The 11245-nt window shown below is 43.3% G+C and overlaps 1 non-coding gene across 1 annotated transcript; it reads left to right on the forward strand.

Annotated features, from left to right (window-relative positions):
* The first annotated feature begins 7741 nt into the window (after positions 1-7741).
* LOC122437468 lies at positions 7742-7849 on the forward strand. The gene has a single exon (XR_006268292.1). It is a non-coding gene; the product is annotated as a U6 spliceosomal RNA (small nuclear RNA).
* The last annotated feature ends 3396 nt before the right edge of the window (positions 7850-11245 follow it).

An 11245-nucleotide genomic window follows, 5' to 3' on the forward strand; every position in this document is an offset into this window, starting at 1 on the left:
TATTAAGTGAAGTAAGTCAGAAAGAAAAAGAAAAATATCATATGGTGTTACTTACATGCGGAATCTAAAATATGACACAAAGGAACCTACCTACAAAGCAGAAACAGAATGAGGGACATAAGCCAGTGGTTGCCAAGGGAGAGAAGGGTGGGAGAGGGTTGGATCGGGGCTTTGAGATTAGTGGATGCAAACTGGTATATAGAGGATGGATCAACAACAAGGTCCTATCGTGTAGCATGGGGAACTATATTTAATATCCAATGGTAAACCGTAATGGAAAAGGATACAAAAAAGAATGTCTATCTACGTATACTTTGCTATACAGAATACATGCCTATAGTCATTTCACTGTACAGCAGTAATTACACAACATTATCATTCAACTTTATGTCAATAAAAAATAAACTTTTAAAAAGAAAAAACAGTGTGAATCAAGTAGAATTTTAATTTCAGCTCCATTAGCAAACATCTGAATCAAACTGGCTTACCCAATGTGGAAATATACCATCTCACAATGCGGGAAACCCAATAGGAGAGCAGAGTGGCAGAAGCTCTGGTTCAGCAATGTCATCAAGGACCTGAGAAGCTTTTATCTCACTGCTCTGCTGTCCCCACCACTGACTTCATACCAAAACTGGCTCCACTCAAAATACAGAATGATGGCCACGGACAGCTGAGGCTGCATGCTTCCTTTCGCCATTCAACAAACAACAGTAAAACTGATTTCTCTTTCCCAGCAGTCCAAAGCAGCATTGGTGGCATAGTGGTGAGCAAAGCTGCCTTCCAAAAGTCCTAAGCAAGCATTTCCTTGAATTACATTGATCTAATATGATTTAGGTCTGTTCAACCCAAACAGATTTTTGCCATGGGGAATGGGACGACCATGACTGCATTAGATTAAATTTTTGGAGTTAATTAAATGTTGGGGAGAAGACCATAATGTCTTCTGGACATTAGATGGAATTAGATGACTAATGAATTAGATGACTTTGGAAATGAGTAAAAATAAGAGGAAAAGAATACAGATGAAACTCTTGGGAATACCAGCATTTATAAGTTGGGCACAGGAAGAACACGTGAAGTAAACTGAGAAAGAATCATTAAAGAGGAAGAGAATTGGGATTGGCTAGTGGTTTTAGATAACCAGTGGGAAGGTTCCCCAGCTGTCAATGATTTCACTATTTCTGGGACTGCCCTGCAATACAATAGTGGTCCCCACTGGCCATGCCTGGAGTCCTTGACACTACCACCCATCCATAATGGTTTGATCCGAGACTGTAATTCTGACCCAAGATGAACACTGACCCAAGGGTCCTTGATTACAATCCTTCTTTGGAATTTTTCTCTGTGGTGCTGAGGATAGATTCAGTCTTTCTCTCAAAAGGTAATGCTATTAAAAGAGAAGGAACAAGGGACAGAGAAGAACTTAGTGGTATGGCGTTCCTGATTTGTTTTCCTTGAGGCCTGGCTCCAGTGTGAGACACTGAAATAATCTAATAAATTATCTTTTGATTCTAAGCAAGATGAGCTCATGGAGCAGACTTTATTGGTTGCCCATATTAACCTAAAATAGTGAAACAGCCAGTTGTTTCATCTGAAAAACAGGTTTCTTCAGGAGCAGCAATGAATTGCAGTTTGGGACAAGCAAGTATTTGGAGAACCACATGCAAGTCCTGGTAAAACAAAGGAGAGGAAACTTTATAGGGAAAGGGGCGTTGGGAGGGGCCCCTATAAACAAAACCTTGTGGCTCAGCTAGTAAAAAATCTGCCTGCAATGTTGGAGACCTAGGTTCAATCCCTGGGTGGGGAAGATCCCCTGGAGAATGGAAAGGCTACCCACTCCAGTATTCTGGCCAGGAGAATTCCATGGACTGTATGGGCCATGGGGTTGCAAAGACTCGGACATGACTAAGTGACTTTCACTTCCACTATAAACAAAAAATCCACTGGAGGAAACTGGGAGCTTGAAATATAGTGGCTTTTCAATGGCTTAGTCATGCCAGTCTCTTATTGGCTGAGTTGTTGCCAGACAAAGAAAAAATCTATATTTCTGCTGAAATAGGAGGGAAGGGGACAGGGCAAACCTTTAAAAGAATGACATAGCTGTCAGTCAGTTCAGTCGCTCAGTTGTGTCCAACTCTTTGCGACCCCATGGACTGCAACATGCCAGACTTCCTTGTCCATCACCAACTCCCAGAGCTTGCTCAAACTCATATCCATTGAGTCAATGATGCCATTCAACCATCTCATCCTCTGTTGTCCTCTCTTTCTTCTGCCTTCAATCTTTCCCTGCATCAGGGCCTTTTCAAACGAGTCAGTTCTTCACATCAGGTGGCCGAAGTATTGGGGCTTCAGCTTCAGCATCAGTCCTTCCAATGAATATTCAGGACTAATTTCCTTTAGGATGGACTGGTTGGATCTCTTTGCAGTCCAAGGGACTCTCAAGAGTCTTCTCCAACACCACTGTTCAAAAGCATCAATTCTTTGGCACTCAGCTTTCTCTATAGTCCAACTCTCACATCCACACATGACTACTGGAAAAACCATACCTTTGACTAGATGGACCTTTGTCGGCAAAGTAATATCTCTGCTTTTTAATATGCTGTCTAGGTTGGTCATAGCTTTTATTCCAAGGAGCAAGTATCTTTTAATTTCATGGCTGCAGTCACCATCTGCAGTGATTTTGGAGACCCCCAAAATAAAGTCTGTCACTGTTTCCATTGTTTCCCCATCTATTTTCATGAAATGATGGGACTGGATGCCATGATCTTAGTGTTTTGAATGTTGAGCTTTGAGCCAGATTTTTCACTCTTCTCTTTCAGTTTCATCAACAGGCTCTTTAGTTCCTCTTGCTTTCTGCCATTAGGAAAAAGCTGTCAGACATTATATAAACTGGTTTGAACCGACTAGGTCTAAGATGGCAGAAGATTTGACTTCCAAATGGAACTTGAGCCTCATTATAATACATTAGCATGAAAATATAATGCATTAGTATGATAAATGATACACCCACCAGCAATGTGACAGTTCAGAGCTAACTATAAAACCCCCAAAAGTGGGCAATGGCCCTATTACTAGAAATCCCTACCCCTTTCCAGAAATAGTTGGAATAATCCTCCCACTCATTAGCTATGAAATTACCCAGCCCATAAAAGCTAAACCCCATATTTGGGGGCCTCTCACCTTCCAAAATGGCCTAGACTCTGTAGAGTGTGTTTCTCTCTAAATAGATCCACTATTTACCTATTACTTTTGTCTCTTGATGAATTCTTTCTGTAATGAGACATCAAGAACTTGAGCTTTATTAAGTCCTGAGACCAGGTTTGTGATCTCAATTAAAAGACAGTGGGGCGCTTCCCTGGTGGCTCAGTGGTAAAGAATCCACCTGCCAATGCAGGAGACATGGGTTCGATCCCTGGTTCAGGAAGATCCTACATGCTGAGGAGCAACTAAGCGCATGCGCCACGGCTACTGAGCCTGCATGCTGCAGAGACTGAAGCCTGCACGCCCAGCGCCTGTGCTCACAAGAGGGGCCCCGCCACCACAAGAAACCCCTGCCACAACAAAGAGCAGCCCCCGCTCGCCACAACTAGAGAAAGCCCACGCAGCAACAAAGACCCAGCACAGCCAACATTTTTTAAAAAATTAAATAAATAAAAACAGTGGGTTCTGGCTGGGTTTAAGTCCTGGCCCGTGGGGGCTGGGTGTCCCATTGTTGCCGTTGCACGAATTCACTCCTGCTGGCAATATAATGAAGTAGCGTCACTTCATGTTGGAGAAGCAAGGTACCTTCTCTACCTGTTGGGGTCTATCCTGATGTAGAATGGAACATGCAGAAGAGCTCCACCTTTGTGTCTTCTGACTCCATTTTACTTAGGTTTCCTTTTATTACTTTTACACTGCCAATCTCAAGCAGAGACTGAGAAAGGGACTTGGGAGCAGGGAGGTCTTTGGGAGGAGATTGTCGGAAGCAAGTGTGAGGAACTGAGAATGAGACAGGAAAGAAAGAAAAGCCAGTCTAATGATGTATTATGGAAGCTGCTGCTGACACCAAGTAGGACCCTGTGGGGCTCCTGGGCACAAAAGTCTCTCTGTGTTCTGTTTCTTGTTTGGAGGAAATAGGCTTCATTCAGCCTCCACGACCTTCCCTGAGTTCCAGAGGACAGGTTCAAATGGTTGCTAATCAGGGAAGGGAGGGGATGCAGAGAAAAGGGAGGAAGAATTGAGAAACAATAGTGCAATTATACTCCAACTTAAAAAAAAATTGATCTGCATACTTAATGCAATTAAAGAAAAAACAATAATGCAGCCATGGGACAGGGTCCTGGTGCCCCCTCAAGGGATATACATAATAATATCTTTGAGCTGTTTTGCAGATACTGAATCCCCCACCGGGTGGAAGAAGTTAACTGTATGCAGCCCACAAGCACGCAGACCCTAGACCAGCGGGAACCAGAATGTTGAAAATGCTAACTCCCAGTTACCACACCACTAACCAACCAACCAGAAGAATGTCCACAAGCTGATCACGCCCTCCCTCTTGAGCCGTTGTGATAAAGCTTCTGCCTCCGCTGTCCAGGTTGGGACGCACAGCTTTGAGGGCACTGCCCCACTAAGGCCACTTTTGCCTGACAAAGCCATGAAGCTATTCTTTTCTACTTTACCCAAAACTCTTTCTCTGAGATTCAATTTGGTGCCGGTGTACAGAGGCCAGGTTTCAGCATCACTGCTGTAGATAATGGGGTCTTGGTTCTAGCAGGACCACTGAGAAGTGTACAAATACCACCCAGAATTAAGAAGATCAAGACTAAACCAATAATCTACAGCCCCCCCCTCCATCTGCTGGTTGAGTTTTCTCTAGGGCTATTAACTTCCTCACATTTCTGATCTCCTTTGTGACAAAGGAGTCTCCGTGATATCAGAGGAGGTCCTGAAGCTGGCCTTAGGACAGAAAAATGTATCTTTGAAGTGGGATGCTGCCAATGAGACGTAAATTTAAGCTCTCACAGAACTATCTACCCTGACTGTGCTGATATAACAAATTGCCACAAACTTCGCAGCTTAACCACACAAAAATGTATTGTCTTACAGGTTCTGGAAGTAAAAATTCTGAGCATAGTGTGGCTCAGCTGGTTCTCTGCCTACAGTCACACAAGACCAAAATCAAAGTGTTGACAGGACCAGGTTCCCTTGTGGAAGCGTTGAGAATGAATCCATACCCCAGATTGTTGGCAGAATTCAAGTTTTATGCAACTGTAGAACTGAGGTCCCTCCTGTTTTCTCTTTAACTGTCAGTGTGGGATCTTTCTCACCTAGAGGCTCTCTGCATATCTTGGCTAGTGACCCTTTCCTCCATCTTCAAGCCCGCACCATCAGGTCCAGCTCGTCTCACCCTTAGAATCTCTCAGACCTCCTCTTCTGCCTCATCTCACCTGCCTTCCCCTTTTTATACTTTTAAGAGTTCATTTGATATATTAGACCCAACTGGATACTCCAGGGTGAGTTCCCACTTTAAGGTTGCTGTGTGCTGTGTTTAGTCGCTCAGTCATGTCCAACTTTTTGCAACCTGCCAGGCTCCTCTGTCCATGGAATTCCCCAGGCAAGAATACCGGAGTGGGTAGCCAGTCCCCTCTCCAGGGGATCTTCCAGACCCAAGAATTGAACCTGCGTCTCTTACATCTCCTGCATTGGTAGGCAGGGTCTTTACCACTACTGTCACCTGGGAAATCTGCAATTAAGAAGAGAAATAGCTAAATACAGTTTAAAGTAGTGCTTCACAAACTTTAACGAGCCTGTCAGTCCCTTGAGGATTCTTTTAAAATGTAGATTCTGATTCAATAAAGGGCTTCCCTAGTGGCTCAGATGGTAAAAAGTCTGCCTGCAGTGTGGGAGACCCAGGTTTGATTTCTGGTTGGGAAGATCCCCTGGAGAAGGAAACGGCAACCCACTCCAGTATTTTTGCCTGGAAAATCCCATGGACAGTCCATGGGGTTGCACAGCGTTGGACATGACTGAGCGACTTCACTTTCACTTCTGAATTAATAAGTCAAGGGCGAGGCTCAAGATTCTGCATTTCTAGTAAGATCTCAGGTAATGCTGATTCTGATGGTCTCAGACACCATTTGGGGACTTAAAATATTGTGGGCTTTTTTACTCCACTTTTTGAGGAGTCTTTAGGTTAGGCTAGCTTTAAGGATGGTTAATCCAGTGGTGCAAAGACCTTAGGGCATCAGATCATGTCTGAGGTTTCTTTGGCCTTCTTCTCATGGTTGAAAAGAGAAGGAAACAGTTATAAGCATCACATGCCCATGTGGCAATCTTCAGATGCAGAGGATAAAATGGCTGTCTTGGAACCCTCTTTTTTTTTTCTTTAAGTTTTAAAATGTATTTATTTTTATATAAGTTTGGCTGTGCATGGGCTTTCTCTAGTTACAGTAAACAAGGGCTACTCTTCCGTGTGATGCGTGGGCCTCTCATTGCAGTGGCCTCTCTTGTTGCAGAGCACAGGCTCTAGGTATGTGGGCTTCAGTTGTTGGGGTTCACAGGCTTAGGTGTCCCATGGCATGGAATCTTCCTGGACCAGGGCTTGAACCCATGTCCTCTGCAGTGGCAGGTGTGTTGTTAACCACCAGACTCCAGGGAAGTCCCTGTAACCTTTTTAAGAGGAAAAGAAACTCTAAGAAGCTCCCGGTCCGTGTCCCATCAGTTCCCACTGGCCAGAATTGTGCCATAGGCTCATGTCTGAGCCAACCCCTTGCCAAGGCCATTGGAGAGGTGGGGACAAAATCAGACAGAAGGGAGGAGATGGGGCCGGCGAAACAGCCCAGAGCATCTCCCACAAGTGTCCCGAGTCTATTCTCCTCTTCTTCCTCACAGAACTTAGACTGCATTGAGAGAACCATGAAACTGACTCTTGGCGACCTGATGGACTGTAGCCAGCCAGGCTCCTCTGTCCATGGAATTCTCTAAGCAAGACTACTGGAGTGGGTTTTTATTTCCCTCTCCAGGGGATCATCCTGACCCAGGGATTGAACACGAGTCTCCCGCACTGCAGGCAGATTCTTTACCAACTGAACCACCAGGGAAGCCCTGCTTCCCCACTACGGTAAGAGATGGTAGATTTACTCTGTGGAAAAGGAGCAAGAAAGCCTCCAAATTCAGGGGCACCAAGCAGCAGCAAAGGTAGAGATGAGTTGCCGCGTTGAAATCCAGGGGAATGAGTAAAAATATGTAAATAAATATAGGAAGACCAGCCCCTAGAACACTTCCTTCTAAGCAGAAGTCCAAGTGACTCTTCTCTGGAGAAAAAGAAAGAACCTTGAGAAAAATTCTACACCTACACATACCTGATCAACCCAGACTGAAATGCATGAGTCAGCAAATCTGCCCCTCATTTCAGGTCTTTAATCAGCTTCTTAGTGCCTCACTCTAAACAAGAATGAGCAGCCAAGATTCCCAGACATTGAGTGAAAGTATCTTGTACAAAAGGCAGAGAGAAAAAAATAAGCAAATGCACAAAAAAAGTAAGAAAAGGGGAGGAGAATGAAAGAGCAAGAGGGCAAGAACAACTAGATTGGAGGAATCAGAAATAATTCAGCTAGCCAAATAAACAGGCAAAATGCTACCACCTAATACCTCAGAGATGTTTAATTCATAAAACAAGAACAGGATGGTTTATAAAGTAGGGGTGGGGAGTGGGTTACAGAGCAAGAAAGAACTTCAGGAAATTAAAAGCAGGAGAGCTGTGTTTGCTTTAGCAGCACATACCAAAACTGAAACGATACAGAGAAGATGAGCCTGGCCCATATGCAAGGATGACACGCAAATTCAAGAAGCGTTCTATATTTTCTTTATGTATGGCAGACACCAACACAACATTGTAAAGCAATTCTCCTCCAGTTAAAAACAAATACATTAAAAAAATTAAAATAAAAATAGCACACTAACCAAAAAAATTTTTTTAAAAACTGAAATTTAAAGTGTTAATAGAAAATTTGGAAGATAAAGCCAAAAAAATCTCCTAAGAAGTATAACGAGAAAGCAAAACAAACTTGTAGGTGGAGTTTGGAAGGAAAAATGGGAAAATTAGAGAACCGATCCTGGAGTTCTATGCCTAATACAAATTCCGTAAGGAAAATATAGATAACATTGAAAGGAGAAACTATTAACTAATGCAAGAAAGTTTTCTAGACAATGACTTTCTGGATTTTAGTAGCCCTCCCACTGAGAGATGAATGAAAAGAGAACCATGTAAGATTTATCATTATGAGATTTGGGGATACTGAAAACAAATAGGAGATCCCAATGCTTTGGGGATTAAAAAAAAAAAAAAGGATTTGGAGTTAGAATGGCACTGGAAACCAACAAGATGGGAGAGTTGCCTCCAAAATTCTGAGGAAAAGTCCTACTGAATCGAGAATTCTATGACCAGTTTTTAAAGTGTGAGGAGTGAATGAAGACATTTTTAGATATACAAGGTCTCCTTTTTTTTTCTCTTATGCCCTCTCTACCAAGAAGGCAGCAAAGGATATAATAAGAAGGTAACTTAAAGAGGTGAGGGGAAACTCGGAACCTGGTTAAAAAAGGAAATCCAACAGACATGAAATCCAAAGGACATGAATTTGAACAAACTCTGGGAGATAGTGAAGGACATGGAGGCCTGGTGTGCTGCAGTCTATGGGGTCACAAAGGGTTGGACATGACTGAGCACCTGAACAATGAGGAAGACAGCTGTGGAAGTCCAAAGAGCAGTCTGCCCCAGAGGAGCAGGAAGACACCAGGATGGGCATCTCCAGGAATGGCTGAAATGACGCCTTTCACAGTTCTCCTCTTTGATCGCCCCATGTGGTGGTATTATTATTTTAGGTTGAGTCTCCAGTAAACTTAATACTTCATATAGTATTTTTCACTATTGTGTCGAGTGTGAACTGTGATTACACTTCCTTTCTTATACAATTTTTGTTTCTTCTGGTGTTAACAGTTCCTCCTTTTTTCACCATTTGATTTGTTTTCTATATCTTTATTCATCATTGTTTCCCCCAAACTTTCCAACCCAATGATACCTTTGAATACTGTTTCTACATAGTTCCCATATTAGGATGCCTATCAGTCAATGAATTAAATGAAGTGGCCAGCTGATGCTCAGTGCTACAGAGAAAAGCAAAAGCAGGAGTAGGGGAAGAGGGAGTGTTAGTTTGGGGAAGCTTTGTAATTTTTAGTAGGTTAGTCAGGGAAGACCTCACTGTGAGGGTGACCTGAAGGGAGACATCAAGGACACAGTGCAGACACTTGAAGGATGAGAGTCTCAAGCAAAGGAAATAGTAAGTTCAAAGTTCTGGATACGGGATCATGCCTGATCTATTCTTCGTGCATCTACTAGAATTTTCCCTTGCATGTTTTATCGTCATTTCCACTACCCACTTCCCCACTGAAGGGCACTCCAATCTCAAAGACACCCGCATGTAAACTATAGTCACTCAGTGCACTTTTTCACTCTCAGTGTCCAAATGGTGACCAAGTCATATTGATCCTCTTTGCCAGTTCCTTCTTGTTCCGTGTTTCAGCTGTCACTACATAAATTCTAGAAGAGAATTACAGAACATTAGGACTGAAAGGGTTCTTAGAGACTATCTAGGATAACTCTCTTATGAGGCGCAAGCTAAACTTCCTCTCTGAGAACTCTCTCAACCAGGTCTCTGGAGAGCCAGGCAAAGCTTGGTTGCACCACACCTGAGTCTGCCTGTTGCCTGAATTCAGTCCATTTGGCCGCTGCTCAGCAAGTGCTCTTTGCCCTCTGCTTCATTCCTGCCCATCCACCCTAAGGAATGATCTGTGGTCTACCCTGGCAGAGCTTTCCTCAGCAGCCTGTCTGACATGACCTCCTACTCCTAAAAGAATCCAACATTCAGTTACATCAGTCGACTTTCACTATTCCTCCAACACACTGTCTTCATCTCTGCCTTTAAGTCTGCTCTTCAATTCTTCTCTTTTCTGGAATAGCCTTTCTTTTTCCTTCCTGTTCAAATTCACCCATTTTTCACGACCTCTTCCAGACCTGGTTTCTCTGTCTGATGGAATGAAGCAGAAGCTAAGTTTTAGGATACTTGGCTGTCCAGACCCACACCCTTATCTCTGTATCAATCTTGTGTCATGAGTATTGTCCTCCCATTTTACAGGTAAAGAAGTAAAGGCTTACAAAGATAGAAAGAGAGTGAGGTAGGATTTGAGCCTACATCTGCCTGTGCTCTTAATCATTGTGCAATACTGTCTCCTGAACTAGTAACTGTTAGCTGAGTTGTTCATGAACTGCTTCATATATATTAATGGGCTCATCACCCCCAGTTGACCATGCCCCAAAGTTTGTAGAGCAGAGTAGGAAGAAGAAAGAACCCCACTTGCAAAGGATCCACTTTGTGTCAGGTTCAGCACCTTCTGCAGCAAATGTGAGGTAATACCAGGAGATACAACCAAAAATGTTGAAAGGAGTTGACTCTGGCGGAGGAAACTCAGGAAGTGGGGAGGAGAGAGGCTGGGGCTTTCTATTTTGATAAGTTGACTTTTAACATTACATATAATTTTGATTGAAAATGAGAGTGAATTTAAAGAAATTAAATGCATAAGTGAATGTAAATAACCCTTTTAGAATCTTGGATGGGAAGGGAAGAAGGAAATGTAGGGCAGTAGTCATTATATACAATTATACTGGGGCTTCCCTGGAAAACAGAATAGCAACCCACTCCAGTATTCATGCCTGGGAAATCAGAGGAGCCTGGTGGGCTACAGTCCATGGGGTTGCAAAAGAGTCAGACACAACTCAGAGTCTAAACAAACACATTTGTAGTGAGGATTAAATGAAAACAAGGCATTTACTGTATAGTTGGCATAGAACCAGCAGCAAGTTTTGTTTTGATTTTTCTCCATCGTCTCCTCTGTTTTATTTTTTTATTGGACTATAGTTTCTTTGCAATGTTGTGCTGGTTTCTGCTGTACAATGAAGTGACTCAGCTATATGTTCACATATCTCCCCTCCCTCTTGGACTTCTCTCCCACCCCTCACTGCACCCTCATCCTACTCCTCTCAGTTCAGTTCAGTTCAGTCGCTCAGGCGTGTCCAACGCTTTTTGACCCCATGGACTGTAGCACACCAGTCTTCCCTGTCCATCGCCAACTCCTGGAATTTACTCAAACTCATGTCCATTGAGTCGGTGATGCCACCCCACCATCTCATCCTCTGTCGTCCCCTCCT

This window comes from Cervus canadensis, chromosome 2 (assembly GCF_019320065.1).
Source record: "Cervus canadensis isolate Bull #8, Minnesota chromosome 2, ASM1932006v1, whole genome shotgun sequence".
In the NCBI taxonomy this organism is placed as follows: domain Eukaryota; kingdom Metazoa; phylum Chordata; class Mammalia; order Artiodactyla; family Cervidae; genus Cervus; species Cervus canadensis.